Here is a 6627-nt window from a genome sequence, read left to right as displayed (position 1 = left end):
CTCATTTGAAAACATACAGACTAAAAGATGCCTTTGTTAAAATGATCACCTGAGGGGAGTTCTACCCACAAAAGCTCCAATCACATGTCCCTTGAAGAGGAAACCTAGTATTAATGTAGATCTGATTAAGGTCACTTCCACACATTTTGTGACATCATTAAGGCATAAACATTTACTATATCTTTGAAATGCAGCCCCTGACTCAACTGCACAAAAGTCTCGTCTTGGTGTGCATTAAATGGAAGATAAAAGAGGAAGCATTGGCATCACCCTGCTGAGACAGAAGTCACTGTCATTATCATCATCAGTGATTCATCCTTTGTTCTTTTTAGGACTGCAATGACAATTGCAGCAAAACTGTATCTGTAACTGGAGAAAAACACTATTAACTTCATGCAGACTGCACTACTTCCTCTTTATCTCTTTGTTTTGGGCTAAATATGAAGGAACCAGGACTCAGGTCCTGTGTGTGTGCGTGTGTGTGCGTGTGCGTGTGTGTGTATAAAGGACATGTTGGGATTGGTACAGTCCCTTCCTCACCTAGCTGGGGATTTCGTTTCTAGAGTTCAGAAACTAACCGGTTTTTCAATGTGGTTGACACTGTATTGCTCTCCCAAAACAACAGAACTCTGCTGCGTGTTGCATCTTGTGGCAGAAGATTGGCGCGAAGTTGGGTACATTTAAAGAGTTTCTAACACATCGTTTTATGTAGGAAAAAGACAGTTTCACAAGCAAATTACTATGTCGGAGCTAAGTGTAGAACATACAGAGCTTTTCCAGAAAGAAACCTTGGACAAAAATGGCTCATTCAGTCCAAATGAACTGGAAATATGAAGGTTGTAATTCGTAGCACATATAATATTTTTCCAGATGAGCTGTTCTTTGCTGATGACATGCATTACCTTATGATATGGTTATATTTTGTTATAGCAGAACATGACTGTTTCAAACATCTTGTCAGAACATATACTTCTTACCACAGGATTAATTTTTGACCCAGAAGGTTTTACAATCAAATTCCCAGCTCCTAAGGATTAGAAAATGGTGGAATATAAGGGTAAATTGTTTTATTAGAGTTTTTTCAAAATAATGTCTGTAATAATTGCATCCTCTCACTTATTTTTTTTTAAACACACAGGTAGGATGTAAACAGACTAAAGTTTTTCGCATATAGCTAATTATGATGCAGCCACCTTCTCCTCATCAAAACTCTGGTGGGTTTCTTCATGGAAAACAGTTCTCATACCACGGTCTGGCATTTCTTGTCTTCCAACTGTCAGTGGTGGCATATAAATTTTACCTGTGTTGATTATTCCATTAATGGACAAGCATATGTAAATCATAGCTCACTCATTTCATCGCAGCTGGTATTGAGTTCATCTTTTTTAACAATTTTTACAGACTTGAGTTTTTAGACACCCTAGTCTCTCCGGTTAGCAAAGCTTAGTGTATGATACAACTTTTCACTGGCAGCTCCCACTTTTTCATTGTCATCAACTCTCACTAACTAACATTAATTCACTTATTCAAACTGATGTGAGATTATTATGAAACCTGCTGCTGTGTGTCTGCGCTCTGACAGTCACTGAAGAAAAAGACAAAACCGCTGTTTGTAAGTTCACAGATCACCTATATGAAGTATCTCTCTGTAACACTTACAGAAAATCAGTCTTATTGCAATTACAAATCAGACTGAAATGACCTCTCAGTAAAACACTCAGCTGATCTCACGTCAGTGTTAGTTTGGCCGTGGCCTCTCTGTTTGGAGTCTTAGTTATTCCAGTGCTTGCTTGGGTTTCCTTTGGGTATGACCGTTTGATCGCATAGTTCAAAGAGGTGCAATTAGGTTAATCAGTGTGAAAGTCAATAAAAATGTTTTGGATTTTAACATCCCATTATTACAAAAGTAATTGGTTGTGTAATTATACACCTTTGACTGCCACAGGGACAACTGATGAACCTGCATATGTGGTCAATCTGAGAAACTCCAGACTGACCATCAGACCCCAAACTCACAGCATAAGTCAAGAGAGTGACTAACCATGAATAGGACATACAGCAGAAATAAAATGCCCTTATTCTGTTTATTTTTACAATGAGATCAGAAATGAAAAAAAATCTTCATGTTTCTTCAGTTCTTCAGTTTTCTGTGGCTTTACAGATAAACAAATGTTTGATATTTTGTTAAAATTAGCATGTAAATTGCTTCTATCATCAACAGTGATAATAATAATGCTATTACCAGGTATACTTGCAATTGCCAAACGTTTTCGCCAGAAAAAAAGGATTTTGGGTGAAATTCATGGTAGAAAGTTTTGGGACATAAAAGTGTAAAAGAACGAAAAAAAGAAAGAAAGTTTATGTCATAGAACTCCAGAAGCTGTTGATAGGAAACTGAGTCAGCCTTTTGCCAACTGAGTGATTCTGAACTCACGGGATAAGCAGAAAGGAAAAAAAATAAAATAAAATTCTCAATATATTTATAAATAAATATATGTTTTGTATCTTTATAGTAGGTAGATCGTTTTGACTTGGTCATTTTATAAGTAGCTCACATACCTAAAAAAGTGTGAGCACCCCTGCCCTAAACTATAAATGGCTTCAGATTTAGTAGCGTCACAGACAGTGCAAATAGGAATAGGAATCAATTTGTCAAAAAAAAGCATGTCCTGCAATTGTGAAAATCCTCCATTAATATTATTGTTATGTGAAAAAGCCCACAGTGGGGAAATCTCCAGAGGCTTAGGGAGCTGTGAAAGACCAGGCATGTGTCAGGCCTACAGCTCTACTTATTGCTTACATTGTACAGCTAGCCAGCAGGCGTGGTTGTGGAAGCCTCTTGGCCTTCAAGGAGCTGCCTGACTGGCCAGCCGCTGCCCAGATGGAGAGGCCTCACTGAGTTTGCATGCAAGATGGCAGCCATAACAATGGCACAATTCTACTGGGCAGCAAGATTTCCAAGAGGCAGGGTGTGAGGGGGTTGCGTCTGTCACAGCTCAGCAGGTGACATTTTAGCATTAAAAGTACATTATGACCAAGGATTGTGGTCTTTGTCTTTAAGTACCTTTCTTTAGTTTTGTATTAACATTAAATGTATTACTTTATTGTAATGCTTAAAGCTGACGTATTTACTAACTGTAGTTACAGGCAAAAACTGAAACAATTTCAAGTCCCATGCACCAAACGTTGGTGCGAAATGAGAAAGATGACAAATCCGATTAACAAGTAATAGTAAAATACTACTTTCTTCCCAAAAAGAACTCAAACTTTATGTAAAACATTTGCTTTACAATACTAACACTTAATTGACTGAGTCCAGGATGAGTGGGCTAACAGTATTGGCCGGCAGGCTGGTATCCACAAAACACACAGAATGCATTGACCATTTAAAAAGACACAGAGACTGTTGTATATCTTACAAACAAGAGTATAAAGTAATATTGCATGATGCTCCTATTCTTTCTACACATCAGTTTAAAAAGAGGAAGCATTGCAGGTGCAGAGCAGATCTTGTACCAGTTTTACTTTCCATTGCTCTTCCTAAATAAGTGGACCATGACGCTGCTTTCCACTTTGCATTTTGCAAGGTCTATAATAAACCTGTATAACTCTGAATGTGCACATACCTTATCAGACACAGTACACACAGTACAATCCATCAGTGTTCACTGGGAGTGTCTGAATTTATATAATAAAACATACATCTAGCAATTCAGGGCACTTATTTTTTTTTACAGCTGACTAAAACTACCAGACTGCTGAAATGCTAACAGCCATGAAGTAAATAGGGCTGAATGCATCTATGCAGAGTTATACAGCCTACTGTGCAGAGTTTGTCTTGAACCATCTGTGATGTCCTGTTGCTCATCTGTGTCAGTATAGTGTTATGCTCTGCAGCAAAGTCACCATGATAAATCTCTCCTCTGATATTTCACTTGTTGATTAAAGAGGCAGTGGAAGTCGGGAAGAAGAAGCTGGGGCGGGGGGCTGAAACAAACTAAACACGGTCATTGTGTTGAGGTCTGGAACATCTTGGAAAGGCTTCAAATATGAAATGAGATTGTCCGTGTAACGAGAGGGGAGTCATTACCTCCCTGCTGAGCACATAAGCCAGACTTGGAGCTCAACATAAGACAGTAACACAGCTTAGCCCCTCGTAGAATGCAGGGTAGAGCTGACAGCAAGTTTTTTCTCTTTACAAGTCAACTCTTAAAGAGAGCAAATATGTAGCTGGGCTTTAAGACTTTTCCTGCCACTTCTAGCTGCATCTCAAATTAGACTGCTCCTATCTAGCCATCCGTCAATCAGTTAGGGTTATTGACAAATGGAAGATAAGGAAAGAACAGACAAGTGTAGTTGAGGATTTAATCCTTTGAGTGTTCTGCCACCTTAGTGTGTGTGACCTCAGTGATGGAGACCTGTACAGTCTCAAAACTCGGACCAGGGCTGAGCCAAGCGTGTTTCAAATTCTCACACCAGCAGAAAAAGGTTCTAATAGCCACTCAGCAGCACAGACCCTCAAGCCACTATATCGGGCAGCAGGTTAGACCCGAAAGATGCAGCACATGGATTCCTAGCATGTAGAAATCTGGTTTACCAGATTCCTCTGGGGATAATGAATGGCATAACTTCACCTTTACCTATTGCTCAAAACAATTTAGGCAAAAGATTACTCTAACAGAAAGCCCAAAGTCATCACGCTGCTTTGTTAGCAGTCTGAAGTACTCAACTCGTAGATTAGAACAGGTGGACATCAAAATGACATAAATACCATTTCATAGCAAAGCATAAGTTTACAGTTTATTTCACCTAAGAACATATTTTTACAACAGTTAATACAAACTAATTCTGAAGACAATTTTGAGATGTAAAAGTCTGAAGTAAACTGATCTGCAAAAAAACAAATTATGTAAGGTAAATAAGGCATTTCAGGATTTTATTAAAATGCAAAATCCAGCTGCTGGCCAACCACAAACAGACTTGCAGCAAGTTACCACAATCGACAAGATCTGGACGGATGTGATATTTTAGATTTAGAGCTGTAAGATATCTGACAACAAGCACAGACTCTGGCATGATACCCTAATCTTAAGATTTGTTCTCACAAACCAAGCCATGAGAAAGACTGCGAGCAATCACATGTATTATAAAGTAGATCTGTGAATCAGTCTTCAGCTCATGTACATAGGAAAATTATTTAAAGTAACAATGCACAACAATACTACATGAAGCCGTCCGTCAAGCTACAGCTTGCAAAGGTATGTAATTTTCAACCTCTTTGTCAGACCATTACCTTTAAGCTCGATATTAGAAGCTAAGAAACAAGGACAAAACTGCAGAAAAACAAGACCTTTTGCTGGTCTGATCATAAAATACCTATGTCACAGCTAATGTTGGTGCATATTATTGTGTTTAACCTGATAAGTTCTACGTTTGCAAAAATCCAAAATGTATAATTGCATAAGACACAGGAGCTCTGCCCACCCCAGGATAGTGTTATGTGGCTTCAACTGACCTCTGACCTCCCAATAGATTAGTGCATGAGAAAACAATTTCCCTGTGGGGTAAACACAGTATCACGGTTTTAACAGGATTTCTACAATTAGCCAGCCTCACTATCAAACAGGACAACTTTCAGTAATAATGCTTCTTTTGCACAGTGATGCATATTCACCTACGGCCAAAACAAAATGCTAAAGAATGTTCCAATGGAGACATTAATAAAATATCAATGGAGAGATAGGGATCAGTGTTTCCTCAAGGCGAGTGGCTGAACCCAAGCTAGAGCCCCTGTGATCTAGTGCAGTGTGGAAGTGGTCCATTATCGGACGGGGTCAGTCTTTTGTGCTTTTCGACCTCATTCCCGAGAAAAATACTGCAATGTTAACGCAAACTACTGGCAGAAATTTAATGTGTAAACCGTTATAATGACAGCGAAACGTAAACTGCCCTTCATTTGGCTCTGTGCCTGATTCCAAACAGCGCATCCGTCCATAACACAATGCCTGTTTATGTAAGCTTATACTCTTCCAGCTTTATCTCTGGGTCTCCTTGCAACACTTTGCCATAACGTATCAATATCAGCTAAATGAAGACAGAGAGACGAATGAAAGGATAAGGTCGAGATGACAAGGCGTTAGCAAGGCATCCGACTATGGAACCAGGGGAGAGGAAGGAGGAGGGGGTGACTCCGAGGTTTTGGGCACCACCGCAAAATCGCCCATAACGAGAACGTAATTGTAGATAACATAGACGAAAAACCTAAGCTGTGTTTACCAGTGGTCTTGTTTGGGTGTTTGTTGTTCTGCTGTTCACCAATGAATGTATAACAGAGCAGACTGGGTGAAAGGCTGAAATATGTCAAGAGCTAGCATGAAATGTGTCCGATAATGGATCTTCTGAAGTTACATTGTACGTTAACTAGCAACCTTAGGCTAACGCTTTAAAACCGGGTTTCACATTAGCCCTGTACAGACAAAACACTTTAGAGTAACCCTGTAAGGTCCATAAAAAAAAAGCCCAGACCAAAACAAAATATGTAGCCCAACCACGAGACCCCCACCCCCCTTTGCGCTATCCTGAAGCTCTCCGTGCTAAAAACGTCTCAGCGGCAGCAGCGGCAGCAGC

General features: G+C 39.5%; 1 protein-coding gene across 2 annotated transcripts in view; it reads right to left on the bottom strand.

The window, feature by feature from the left end:
• LOC137111561 (tyrosine-protein kinase CSK) overlaps positions 1–6627 on the bottom strand; it is a 41885-nt gene that overhangs the window by 34980 nt on the left and 278 nt on the right. The gene's annotated exons all lie outside the window — the stretch shown is intronic.

This window comes from Channa argus, chromosome 2 (genome assembly GCF_033026475.1).
Source record: "Channa argus isolate prfri chromosome 2, Channa argus male v1.0, whole genome shotgun sequence".
NCBI classification, from domain to species: Eukaryota; Metazoa; Chordata; class Actinopteri; order Anabantiformes; family Channidae; genus Channa; species Channa argus.
This window is presented reverse-complemented; position numbering and strand designations above follow the sequence as displayed.